The sequence below is a fragment of the Octodon degus genome, unplaced genomic scaffold (genome assembly GCF_000260255.1).
Source record: "Octodon degus isolate 3935 unplaced genomic scaffold, OctDeg1.0 scaffold00061, whole genome shotgun sequence".
NCBI lineage: Eukaryota > Metazoa > Chordata > Mammalia > Rodentia > Octodontidae > Octodon > Octodon degus.
The window spans coordinates 6,275,322-6,289,014 of NW_004524637.1; the positions used below are offsets into that span (position 1 = coordinate 6,275,322).

Genomic DNA, 13,693 nt, shown 5'->3' on the forward strand with positions numbered 1-13,693 from the left:
CGGCTTGTGAAGCTGGGCATCAAACTGGCCTTCAAACCGCAGTCCTATGTACCTGCATTTGCCCACGTGGAGCTTTGAACAACTGAGCTATCTGCCAAGCCCCTTTGTCTTTGTCTTTAGAAGTTGTAATAGAACCTTAGGTTAATCCTGCTGCCCAGTGAAAGGCAGCTCCTAGAAGCAGCGCAGTGTGTTCTCATCCAACTTATTCACCAAAAAAAAAAAAAAAATGGTGCAACTTCTAGGGTTTTTTTACAAAGTCAAAATGACCACAGAAGTAAAACATCTTGAATCAGTTCACCAAGGCAGCCCCAACTGTGTAACTAAAGGCTTAGGAGGTGGAAGTTTAGGGAACATTCAGGTCAGGAAGGTGGTGGCTTCATGAAAGTAATCAGTGCCCTTCCAAGGGCTGAAGAGATAGGAGCTCTGCTCTTCCCCCACCGAGGAAGGTGCCTTGTGACTCACAAAGCCAGAAGTCACCAGAAAACGAGTATCCTGGGACCCTGATTTTGGACTTCTCAGCCTCCAGACCTGGGAGAAATCAATTTAGATTGTATGCAGTTTAATATATTTTGTCAGAGCAGTGGAAACAAACCAAAGTAAACACCTATCTCATCGGACTTACACTTTGCTCTTGGGCACTGTGCTTGGAACATTATGGACTCTCAAAATTATTTTTAAATGAATAAATTAACACACGAATGAATTATCATGTGTTAGGCAGGTAGACAAATGACCATAAAACAATGTGGTTCTAATTTTGTGGTAAATCAAAACTGACTGTGTTGTATAGTCTTAAGCCCAAGAATCTTGCTTCTCCTTCCACTCACTGTTGGATCTCACCCGATGACAACAGATGCTGAGGTCTGGTATTCACTTCTCACATAGGAACAGCAACATGGTAGACAGTTATTGAAGTTAGCTTTCTGAAGTCCTAATTGAAGATTTGTAGTATAATACTTTGAAAAATATACCTACCTCCCACAAAAACAGCATAGGTTTCTGTTCAGTATGAAGAACTACAAATGTGTGGCTTAAATTGTTTATTCAAAAGAAAGCCTAAGAGTGTCTAAATTAAAGTGAAGGATAGCCTTCTTTCCCAAACACTGACTTAATTTTATTATTTCCAGCTCCTCAGCGCACAGCAGCATCTGTGGCCAGCACGTCTTCATCACTTGGCACGTGTTCCTGCAGGCGGTAACTAGTCAGTTCTCTCCACTTATGCTCCAGTGCCCGACATGGACTGCTGGCTCTTGGAGTGCTTCTTTCTAGAAATGAACTCTGTCAAAAATAGCTGTTTAATAGACATAAATAATTTTAGTGAACCATTCCTAAATCTCTAGGCCTTGCTTTATCTTTAAACATGAAATGGAAATTAAACTGAAATGTTGAACAAATTAATCTTGATAATGTAACACCTGTAAACACCTAGAGTAAAGCATAATGGTAAATAAATTTGGTTATATGCTTTCTTTGTGCATCTATTTTCCTTCTAAATTGGATGCATAATAAATACATTCTTGCTCTTCTTTATAATTTTACATACAGTTTTGTTGATATGCTCAGAAACAGCTCAGGAAATGGCAGCATTTGGAAATCCCAGCGTCTGCCTGTGTGGTATTCATGGTTTTGAAGAAATAGGTGCTTAATGCTAATGACAAATATTTTAAAATAAAGGAGTAATTCTAGGGATTTAGCTGTACCACAAAGATGAAAATAATTTGTGCTTCACAGCTCTAATTTTGAAGTACAGTGGCTGTCCTCAGTTGTTTTATAATAACCAAAGAACAGATACTTAACTGAAGTTTCATTTTCAAGCCCTACCTACACATTGCATTTCCATATTCCTTTGACATTAAGAAAGCAGCAGTACCTTTCTATACATCTGTTTCTTAAGACAGTTGAATCAGCTATAGAAATTTGAGGGTTTTGTTTCAAAATGCTCTTTTCAAAGTTAAAGTAAAATAAAATCAGTTTTTCAAAGACAAACACATTTTTTGCCAGAACCAGATGTTTACAACATAAACAGTGTTTCTAAATATGTTTCTAAACCTTGATTTTAAATATAGAGAGATATAAGCTAAGAAATAAGACTTAAAGTTTCTCTATAAATATATATATTACTCTCGGTAATATCAGCTGCTTAACAAACAGATCCCAAGCTTGCATGACTTAACTCCCTTAAAGCTTAGTTTCTGAGAGTTAAGCTACACTGAGGGTGTTCTTGAGTGGTACCTGGAGGCAGCGTGAATGGAAATTCTGCTTCTGACAGAGTCATAGATGCTGGACTAAAGGATTCATCTTTTCAAACTCACAGCTTTAAAAAAAAATATTCATTTATTTGGTACAAGGTCTTACTACACAGCGCAGACTCGTAGTGATCCTTTTGCATCAGCCACCCCAGTGCTGGGATTACAGGAATGTGCTACCATGCCCAGTTTTGGTGACCGGCATGGCAGCCAGGGGTTCCAGGGCTGGCATGGAATGTGGTACCAGCGATCGAACCCAGGCCCTTGAGCTTGCCAGGCAGGTGCTTAGACCACTGACCTATCTCCTTAGTCCAAACACAGAGCTTTTAAGATCAGCCTGGGTACTGACAAAGGGGAAGAAATAGAGGGGAAGAAGGCGTCGAGATTTTGTTTGCTTAAACATCACGGTGGAATGAAAATAAAAGTTTTCCATTTTTGTGGAGGTTCTAGCTAGGTCAAAGGGGTCTAGGAATGATACTAAATAATAAGTTGCCAAAATTCTCTTGAAGAGAATTGAAATAGAAGGCAGGAAAGTGAAGCTGTGGTGGTGGTTTCCTGGAAAAGAGTTCTCTCTCTTATCAATTCTCAATGTTAAAATTTTAACAAAAGAAATGGAAACCAGTAGATAAGGTTGAGTCTTAGAAAGCTGGGAGTTTTACGTGCTTTATCCTGGATGGAACTCAGTGGTGATAGAATTTCAGGGAAAATTCAGGGCCCATATAGCCTGACATCTGCAGAATTGAAATGGTAGCAAACTTTTTTTAATTTTATTTTTTAGTGTTTATTTATTAATTTATTTATTGTTGTGGTACTGGGGATTGAACTCAGGATCCTGCTCTTGCCAGGCAGGTGCTAATTCTACTGAGCTATCTCCCTGGCAGTCATATAATTTTAGAAAGAAAGCTCAGAAGTGGTCTCACTGACAAGGAGACATTTTTTACATTTTATTGAAATGGTAGCAACTTTGTCTATCTGATTATGTACCTTGGAAAAGCAGCCACACACAATCTGCCACAGGCCTGTAATCCTGTGAGACAGTGTCTGAGAATAGATTTCCTAGCACATGTTGGCTCATGATGGGCTAGAGAGAGATCTCAACCAGGACACAAGAACACAAGTAACCAGCACAGACCTGGTGACTAGAACACCAGATATTAGGACAGACATCTGCCTCTGGCTTCAGTAGGAGACATGGATACTAAAGGCAGGCTGGCATTGCTAGGATGGCTTTTTTATGGTTTTAGTTTTGTTTTTCTCCTGTGAAAAGAGTTCAGTTAAATAAACCTATCAAGAAATAAGTAAAGGTATTTGATTATACAATTGATTTTGCTACATTCTGAATTTTGGTGTGTTAATAACCATCTCAAAACCTCTAGTTTTCAAAAAATTTTCCATCAATACTTAACAATTGAAAAAGTATGTGGCTTTCAATTTACTTTTCTCTTTCAGGGCTTTATTTATTAAGAAACTGTGATCATTAAATTGATATGGGCTCTGCAGCATTATCAAGTTAATGCTGATATATTTGTGGTCAATATTTCTTTTCTCCTTCCATGACATCTCAAACATTCACTATTCTTATCTAAGTGGCAATCAAGTAATTTGTCCACTAGACTTGACTTTTGCTGATTATGAAAAAGCGTCCTCTCACGGTTGGCAGGCACTTGGGCCGTTCAGTCAGCCACAATGTCAGTGGCTTTGCAAGATCTCTGTCTAGATCTGGATGACCAAATCCCTCTCAGTTCTCTTTGAGGGTGTTTAGCTGTCTTCCTCTGACTGCCAAAGAGAAAACCTTTGCACCTGCCCACGAAGTTGTCTTTCTCTTTCACATGACCTCCAGAATCCAACATATGTCCACAGCAAGAGGAGTATGTAGACAGAGATACTTCAAAGTTGGGAGAATGGGGCTGGGCAGATGGCTCAGTGGAATAAGCACTTCCCTAGCAAGTGCTAGGGTCTGAGTTCAATCCCCAGTTTGGTTAAAAAAAATAAAAATAAAAATAAAAAAGTTGGGAGAAGCACATCTGGAAATTTTCTCATAATGGTAAGCAGACAAAAACTTAATTCTATTAGAGCCCTGTTGGTCAATAGTCACACAACCTTTCAATACATTAGTTTATTTTATTCCATTTATTTACCTTCATGACTTTGTCTAGGTCTTGCTCCTCACAGGGGGGTCCCTTTACTTTTTCTACCTTCCTATTCCCAGTAATTTGCTCCATCTCCAAACTGATAACTCTTTCATAAGAATTATTAAGTATGTATGAGGAATCCTATTGACTTGATTGTTTTTGTGGGAGTTAATCTTGAGTTCTCTCCTTTGTGTGCAGTTTAATTCGGCAAGTTTCATATTACTGCTAGCACAATGTTATGACCACACGACACTGCAGATAGTTCCTGTATCAAGCTATGGAAGCAGTGAAATTGGTTTGGTGTTGATCTGCCTCAAATGTGTAATATGGCCCAATAGGATTCTCCTAAAGGAGAAGAATGGCTCTTTGTTGTCTCACCTTATGGTTTTGCTCTATAAAAGTCCCTAGAAAAGACAGGCTCCTTGGCAACCCACTCAGGTCCCCTTCTGTCCAGCTCTAGGACAGAAACTCTCTTTCCCTCAATAAATATATTCTGTTCTCTAAAAAAAGAATGGGTCTTTGAGACAGAGATGTTCACCTCATAAATACGATGACGTCCGGAACCTCTGCAGGACAAAGAGTCCTTTCACTGATACAAGCACTAGTGTTTGCTAAATATCTAATTATATATCTACTTGATAGAGCAAATAAAACAACCTTCAGTCTTAACAATTTTCACTTTTAGATAATTCTGCTGCAGATCAATATAGCAATATAACTTTCTTTTCTGGAGTGAGCATATTCATTTATTTATTTATTTATTGTATTTGGTACAGGGTCTCACAGCGTGGACTTGTAGTAATCTTCCTGTCTCAGCCTCCTCGGTGCTGAGATTACAGGCGTGCACCACCACGCCTGGACTTAGTGGCCAGCTCAGCATGCCCAGGGGCGGGGCCAGCATGGCTTGTGGTGCAGGGTATCAAACCCAGTCCCTGTGCTTGCCTAACCAGGTGCTCAATCCACTGAGCTATCCCACCAGCCCTTGAGCATATATATTTACCTTGAATTTTTTCGGAGCTCTCTCCTTCACAAAGGTTGCTTTCAATTGCAATGCACTTTTCCATTTACAATATTGAGAATAATTTTATAGTACTGGTTCAATTGATCACTTCACTTTAAAAAGGGACATCTTTTCTTCTAGAATTTTGTTTATTGAGTTCTAAGTGTCATAGTAATGGTCACTAAGATCTGCTGTTCCTCACTGTTGCCTTATGGGTCACTCCCTGTGTCCATCACCACAGGAGCTTCCTGACCAATGTCTGCCAGTGACACTTCAATGTGAGAACACCACTTCCTGAGGAGGTGTATTAATACTAATTAAACCATCCATGTACTGACGCAAAACAGACTTAAGCAATGTAAACACTCTCCTCTTTACTGAGATTTTCTTCATTTGGGCTGCTGACACAGTGTATTAAAGGCTGAACAGCTAAAAAAAAAACCGAACATTAAGAGGGAAATTATTTCAAGGGGAGAATTTCAGTTTTAAGTTATAAAGCCCAATTATGAGAGATCAAATCAAATTCATTGTGGACAATCTCAATAAGGAGTCTTGTAAGAAGAACTACAGTTTAATCACTGTTGATTCCCTGGAACTGATGCAATTATTACAAGTTCCTAATGATGTTCTGGCTGAGACTGACCCAAAGCAACTTGTGAAATCAGAGAGGAGATGCCAGAACGGATGCTGAGCCTTCTTGGGATCCTTAAATACAAAGCTCCAGGAAACACCACAGACATGAGTTCCTTCCATCAGGGTTTGGTGATTGGAAGTAAATCTGTAGTTTACCTAGTGTTTCACTGGCTTCTTCAGGGGACTAATGAGTTGAAGAAAAGGGCATATTAAGCCCATTTTTAATAAAACCTGAAGTATCAAGTGAGTTTCTTCAGGACTAAATTGTGACTGACACCAATAAACAGTATGAAGAACTGATGGAAGTCTTTAAAACCTTGCATAAAGAATGTGAACAACTCAAGACATCTGGATTTTCTAAAGCAGAAATAAGGGATGTCAGTGCAATGGAAGAAGAAAAGCATCAGCACAGTAAGAGAGTTGAATGTTTGAAAAAAAAAAAAAGGTGGAGACAGTTCCAAATCACCAGAAGATGCTTAAAATAGCAAGGCAACTTCAAGCTGAAAAAGACAGGGGATGGTTCTCTCTCATGACACAAACAGGAACAAAAGGGTTAGTTCCTTCATGCAGTGCAGAGATGGCAAACGGCACAAAAACAGCTGAGAAGTATGCGTCATGTGCAGCAGATGCAAAGCCAGAAAGTTTAATGAAGAGATAACATTTAATTCACATATAGTAACTGAAAAACTCCCTAAGAAATTAGAAAACAAGGAAAAGGAACTGCATTCTTTACAAAAATTGGTTTCAGAGCCAGCGATGGGCCATGCCGATCTTCATGAACTTGAATCTAGAATAAATGAAGTAAACATGCAGAACAATCAGCTGTTTGAAAAGAAAATGATGAGAACTGAGCCAGTTGAAAGGAAGCTCTCACTACACAAGCAACAGGCTGCCATCATTTCTCGTAAAAAAAGAAGCCAAAGCAGAGCAAGTTCAGGAGGCTAAGAAGTTAGTCAATCTAGACAGAGAAGTGTCAGTAAAGAGAAATGAAATCAGTGAATTTGATGGCACTCAAGTTTTGAAAGGAGATGAGTTCAAACGGTAAACTACAAAGAAAGAGAACAGTTCTCAAAAAGAAGCATCAGATAATAGCAGAATTTAAGGCTGAATTTGTTCTTTTTCAGAGAACAGAAGAACTTCTGAACAACGTCATGAAAATATTCAGCATCAGCTGCAAGCCATGGAGGAGAAATGGGGTGTGTCTGGATGCAGTGACACTCAAGAGGAGCTTGAAAGGATGTCAGCATTGCGGAATGAAGTGGATGAGCTGAAGGAATGAACGCTGGATGACATGTCTGACATGATGAAAAAACTGAATTCCCTAGTATCCAAAAAGAAGTCAGTTCTGGCCCCAGTTATAAAAGAACTACAACGGTTGCATCACAAATGTCAAGAACTAACCCAGGAATGTGACAAAAAGAAATCCCAGCAGGATAGCTGTGCAGCAAGCCTTGAAAGCAGTCAGTCCAAATTAGAATAGGAAGTTAGACACTCCATGAAGAATGTCTTCAAGAGGAAAGTAAATGCTGTTATACAGACTGCATGATTAATAACCTAGAAGGTCAACTTCATTGTTCTACTGAAGAGACGAAGGCCTATGTCTCTTCTGATCAATAGGAAAAAAGGAAGGCAATCAGGGAACAGTACACCAAAAACCTTGCTGAACAAGAAGACCTTGGAAAGAAGCTCTGGGAAAAACAAAAAGCTGTAGGAGAAAGTCATGGTCCAAATATGAAACAAGCAGAGATGCAGCATGATTTGGAAAAACTCATGGGATGTAAGAAGCAGTGTTTACTGAAACAATAAAAACAAACTTCCATCCGTCAGGAATGTGTCCATGTGTGTGTCACCCACGGGGCTTTGGTTGCTGCTAGCAGCCACATGTGCTGTCCTGAACACATTTCTTTCCTTCAGAGTGACTTACACAGTATGCTCCTTTCATATCAGCCATCCTCTTTTCTTTGAAAGGAAAGTTAGATTTAGGTCTTAAAGTCAGTTTAATATGAATAAGAAGTTTGTTGTGGCTCATTTAGACATCACTGGCGTCTTCTGAGTTTTATGAGACAGGAGACTAAGTGTACTATGGCTAAAAGTAAACAAGTATCCATTAAGAATCATGTATTTTTGCAAATGTAGTAACCCATTAGCTTAATGTTTTTCTTAATCTTTTTTTAACTTTAAAGGAATCTTTTAGGAACTAATATCTCTTATTCTGAAGAAACATCTGAAGTTCAACATTTCTAAGTTTCTCTTCATTTTGTTTTTCTTTTGTAAGATGCAAGAAAATGTAATATTTTGGATAATATACTTGTTCTGTTTGTATAATTTAAAGATAAGTAAAAATTTTTGCATGTATCATGGCTATTTAAGTTTAAAAAAAGAAAAAAACATTTATTCCTCACAAGTCTGAGGACTGGAAGTGCAGGATCAATGTTGGTAAGAGTTCTTTTCCTAAATTGTAACAATGTGGAAAGACAGAGAAAAAGAGTGCACCTGTCGCTTCTTAAAAGGATGCTAATCTTATGGGGTCTCCACCTATGTGACACGTACCTAATTATTCCCCAAAGAAGCCACCTAATGTTTATTACCTCATTGGAAGCTAAGGATTCAACACATGAACTCACAGGCAGGAGAGGATAAACATGCTTTTTACATATAATAGAAATATACGTTAGCAAAAAGAGTTAAGATAGAGTTAGAAATCAGTTGCAAATTTCAGGAATCCACCATAAAGTCCTGTTTGTGACCCATTTTCCTCACTCAGCATCTGTAGGACAGGAAGTTGCAATGTTCAGGGGCATGAGAGTCGGGGAGCGCAAGGCACTCTGGGTCCGTCCCTGCTCTCATCTCCCCCTCCCTCTAGCTGTCGCCTTTCCCACCCCTTCGCCACAAGAGAATGAGGTTCATTTTGACAACACACACACACAAAATTAAGAGTTATGACTGATGTTTCATGGGACAAATGCTCCCTGCTGATCCATACTGACTAGCAAAATGGCCAAATTAGATAATGGCAGCCTCTGTGAGGATATGATTAGAGTTGGAATGAAGGACAGGAAGATAATTTTGATCCAGCAGCTAGCTAATGGTCATTGCTGGAAGTTACAAAAGCTAGATCACTATTCACAGGATATTTGTGTATGGAAACTATTGATAAAGTGGTAGTTTTTTTTTTTTGTTTTGTAGTTTACAAATGTATAACTTATGTATAATGTAGTATATTCTGCATAATTAGCTAATTCCAAGTATCAAGAAAAATCTGTACAAGGGGCTAGGGAGATAGCTCAGTAGAATAAGTGCTTGCCTGGAAAGCACAAGGTCCTGTATTCAATCCCCGGTACTGCAAAAAAAAAAAAAAAAAAAAAAAAAAAAAAAAAAAGAAAGAAAGAAAAATCTATACAATGTCACAACTCCCTTAACTTCATAAACCCACTGTTCATAAAATTTTTAATATATTTAAGTGATTAGAATAAATTCACCTATACTTTTTTTGCTATCAAAACTAAGCCTATTAATCTCAGTAGAGTTCGTATACTTTGAGGGCCGGTAATATTAAGCAAAATCAAGCCTCCATATTTGCTTAAAGATGAATAACACAAGTAAAATAAGTTAAATATTGAAAAAAATAATGTTTAAATTACAACTTTCATTGCTGTTGCATTTATTTCAAAACAACTTGCCTGTGAAGGTTAGAACATATTTTCCTTGTGAATGATTAGAAACAGACAATCTTACAATCTTACAATAATTAAAGATCTCAGCAGTACCTTATAGTTTACTTACTTGAAGTACAATATTTTTCTGACACTGCAATATTTGTCCTTTTGACCTAACCAAAAAGTGATATATTTGCCCATGAGAACTCTCACCACTGTTTTCCTCTCACTGAGTAAATAACTACATTGTAAATTATTACTCAGATTTGAAAACATTTAATTTTAGAAATTAAACAGCAGCCTAATAAGTAATTACACTGTAGAGCATATTAGGATTAACCTTCTTGGAGCAGTTCTATTTACCCAGAAATACTTCAGTTCTTACCATGTGCTACCTTATCTCAGGTGCTGAAGACATCAATTAAGACAAGCAATGCTCAGCGAACTGGATTCAGTAGCTGCTGGGTGCCTCAGAAATTCAGGACTCTTAGCAGTCAGGCCTGAGCAGGACCTGAAGTTAATTGAGGTCAGCAGGGTCACACAGCAAAGGCCTTGCTGGGTTCCCTGTGTTTCTGTCTGGAGTGGTGTACAAATAACAGGAAGATGCTTTGAAGAAGTGTATGGGATTGAGGCTAGCCTCTGTTGGTGTCACTCAGATAAACAAGACTCTCCTGTGATGTGTGCAGAACACACACAGTGTCGCAGGATGGGCAGACCATTAGAATGGAAAAATAAAGTCTATGGTGCCCTCGTACCAATTTAGTAAGTTAGGGACGTCCTCCCGGCTGGGCTAACCTGCAGAAAAAGAGATGTAAGTTACACAGTCACATAGAAATGCAGACACCCTGGCATGTATTTGTCTGCAAACTCTTACTGTTTCATTAAATTTCAAAACTTTAGAAAAATAACACAAGTTCTATTATTTTTTATATTCAATAATAAAAATTTTTATTTGTACACTACAATATACTACATATTCTTGAAATAATAATATAATAGTGATAAAAGTGAAAATAGTATTTCCCAATTATATAGAAGACATGGAATGCTAGGCATGCTTCTGAGAACTTCACATGTATTAATTTTTTTCTTTTTTATTATCATTAAATTTATTGGGTGGGCTAGCCAGATAGCTCAGCAGACTAAAGTGCCTGCCTAGGCAGAGCTCAGAGGCGAGGGTTCCATTCCCAGCATGCCGTGCGCCCCCCCCCAGGGCGTGTTGAGATGGTGATTGAGACTGGGAGTGGTGGTGCGCATCTGTAATCCCAGTGCTTTGGAGGCTAAAAACAAGAGGATCACTATGAGTCCAATCTGTGTAGTGAAACCCTGTAGACCTTGTACTAAATGCATAAAATAATTAAATAAATACATTCATTGGTACCATTTGGATGGATGATCACATTTATCATAGGGTTTTGGCATAAGATTTAATTATACTATTGATTTCATTGATTAATATTATTTAGAATTTTTACATCTTCTGGATTCAACTTCAGTAATTCATATATATCTAGGAATTTATCGATTCTCCTTTGTGTTTTCCATCTTATTAAAGTTTCTCAAAGGCAGTATTGATGATCTTCTAGATTTCCACAGGATTTGTTGTGATTTCACACTTTTCATTCTTCACTGCATGAAATTGAGTCTTTCATTTCCTTTTTTTTTGTTTGATAAGTTTGGCTAAGGGCTTATCACTTTAATTTAATCTTTCAAAGAACCAAGTATTTTGTTTTCTTAGTCTGAAGTGCATTAACTTCTGCTCTGATCTTTATGATTTCCTCTCTCATACGAACTTTAGACTTAACTTCTTTTTCTAGTTTGAGACTCAACATTTTGTTGACTTTGTTCCATTGTTCTGATAAGAAAATTCACTTCTGTAAATTTCCATATTAGCACTGCTTTCTTTGGATCTCAGAAATTCCATTATGTTGTAGCAGCATTATCCCACAATTGTTGACACTGTTTACTTTCCTTTCTAATTTTATGTATGACTCATTGGTTGTTTAGTAGGGTGTTATATAATTTCCATGAGTTTATGGAGTTTATGTTGTTTCTTTTGCCATTGATTTCCAATTTAATTACACTATGGTCTGATCATACGCATGGTAATTTCAATTCCTTTACATTTATTTAAGCATATTCTATGGGCTAGTATGTTGTGTTTTCTGCAGAATATTGCATGTACAGCTGAAAATAATGTATATTCTGATGTTGTTGAGTGGAACACCCTGTAGACATCTACTGAGTCTATTTGTTCACAGGTTTGTTCGAATTCTCACTGTTTTTGTCTGGTTGGGATGACTATCTGTAATTTGTGACAAAGGGACATGAAGGTCCCCCATTATAATTGTGTTAGTGCTTATTTAATATTTCAACTCCATTGTTATTTGTTTTTCATAGTTGGGTATTCTTAAATTTGGTGCGTGTATATTTATGACTGTTCTCTCTTCACTTTGGAGTTTTCTGTTAATAAGTCCTTAGTGGCTGCCTTTGTCTTTTCTGAACAGTCTTTGCCTTAAGTTGACTTTTTCTGTAAATAGAATAGCCATCCCTGATTTTTCCTGGGGTCCTCTTGCGTGACGTATTGACTTCCAAAATTTGACTTTCAGTGTATGAATTTATTTTTGAGTTACATGTGTTTCTCTATGTAACATATTGTTGAATCTTATTTCTTAACTCATGTCAGTTTTTTTTTTCTTTTGATTGGTGACTGGAACATAATTACATTGGTGGTTATAAATAATATGTATGACTTATCCTTGTCATTTTATTTTACTGTTGCTGGTCCCCTGTCTTTCCCCTCAGTTTGTTTGTCTTACCTGGTGGATTCTTTCTATTGGTTCTTTTGGGATTGTGTGCTCCTTTATATCTTTATAAAATATCCTTTAGAACATTTTGGAGAGACAGTTTGGTGGTCATGAATTTCTTCAGTTGGTTTTGTCGTGCAAGTGTCTTAGTTCTCCTTTCATTTTGAAAGATAGTTTTTCAGAGTACTTCATCCTGGGTTGGAAGTAAGTTATTTTCTATCAGAACTTCAACTACTTTGCTTCAGGTTCTTCTTGACTTAAGGGTTCATGTTGGAAAGTCTGTTGTGATTCTGACGGGCTTTCCTTTGTATGTGATATGATTCTTTAAAAAAAAACTTTTAATATTCAGTTCTTGTGCTGAATTTGTAGAATCTTGATTATTGTATGCCTTGGTGTAGATTTATTTTGGCAATGAGTGGTTGCCTCATTTATCTATATGTCTATATGCCTAATTTATCTGTGTGTCTGTTTCCATTCTTGGGAAGTTTTCTGCCTTTATTTCTGTGATCAGGTTTTTTTCTTTTACATCATTTGTGCTGATTCTTGCTTTTTCATTGACTCTGATCAATATTATGTTCTTCTTTGCATCATTTGAAGCTTTTAGATTTTTTATGGTCCTTTGATATTTTTAAGGGATTTTTCTTTTCATAATAGTTAACTTTTTTTGTTTTTCTCAAGCTTTCTTTTTCATTTCTTAAAATAATTTTATTGAAAAACAAATAGCAATGAGACAGATTCAAAATTGATTAGCAGGACAGTTTCAATAATTAATACATTGCATATTGTCATCTTAGTGGTTATTCATTGTACAAGATGTAGACATGATAGCCTGTCCACAAACACTATCAGTACAAATCTTTCTATTCATTGAATTAAGAGAAAGGAGCTGTATATCTATCCTATTTTGAATATACAGATACAAAATGGTCCTTCATTTCTATCCCCTTTTTTGTTTACTTTTGTCTGAGATGGGTCTTCCATTGCCATTTAAATATTATAGGTGTGTGAATTCAGCAAAATATTCCAATGTAGCCCAGTAGTCCATAATAGTAGTGGGTTAACCATAGGACTGACAATGTCAGAAGTTGTTCATTTGAGCCTTTTACAGATCAGCATATTAATATGGCTTTACTTTTTACACTTCATTTTCATACTTTTCTGCTGGATTGTTAAGCCCAAGACAAAACAAGACCCATATAACAAGAAATGTAACTTGTAT

The 13,693-nt window shown here is 37.1% G+C and overlaps 1 pseudogene; it reads left to right on the plus strand.

The window, feature by feature from the left end:
- Positions 1-5,883: 5,883 nt before the first annotated feature.
- On the plus strand, positions 5,884-7,817 carry LOC101569357 (annotated as a pseudogene).
- The last annotated feature ends 5,876 nt before the right edge of the window (positions 7,818-13,693 follow it).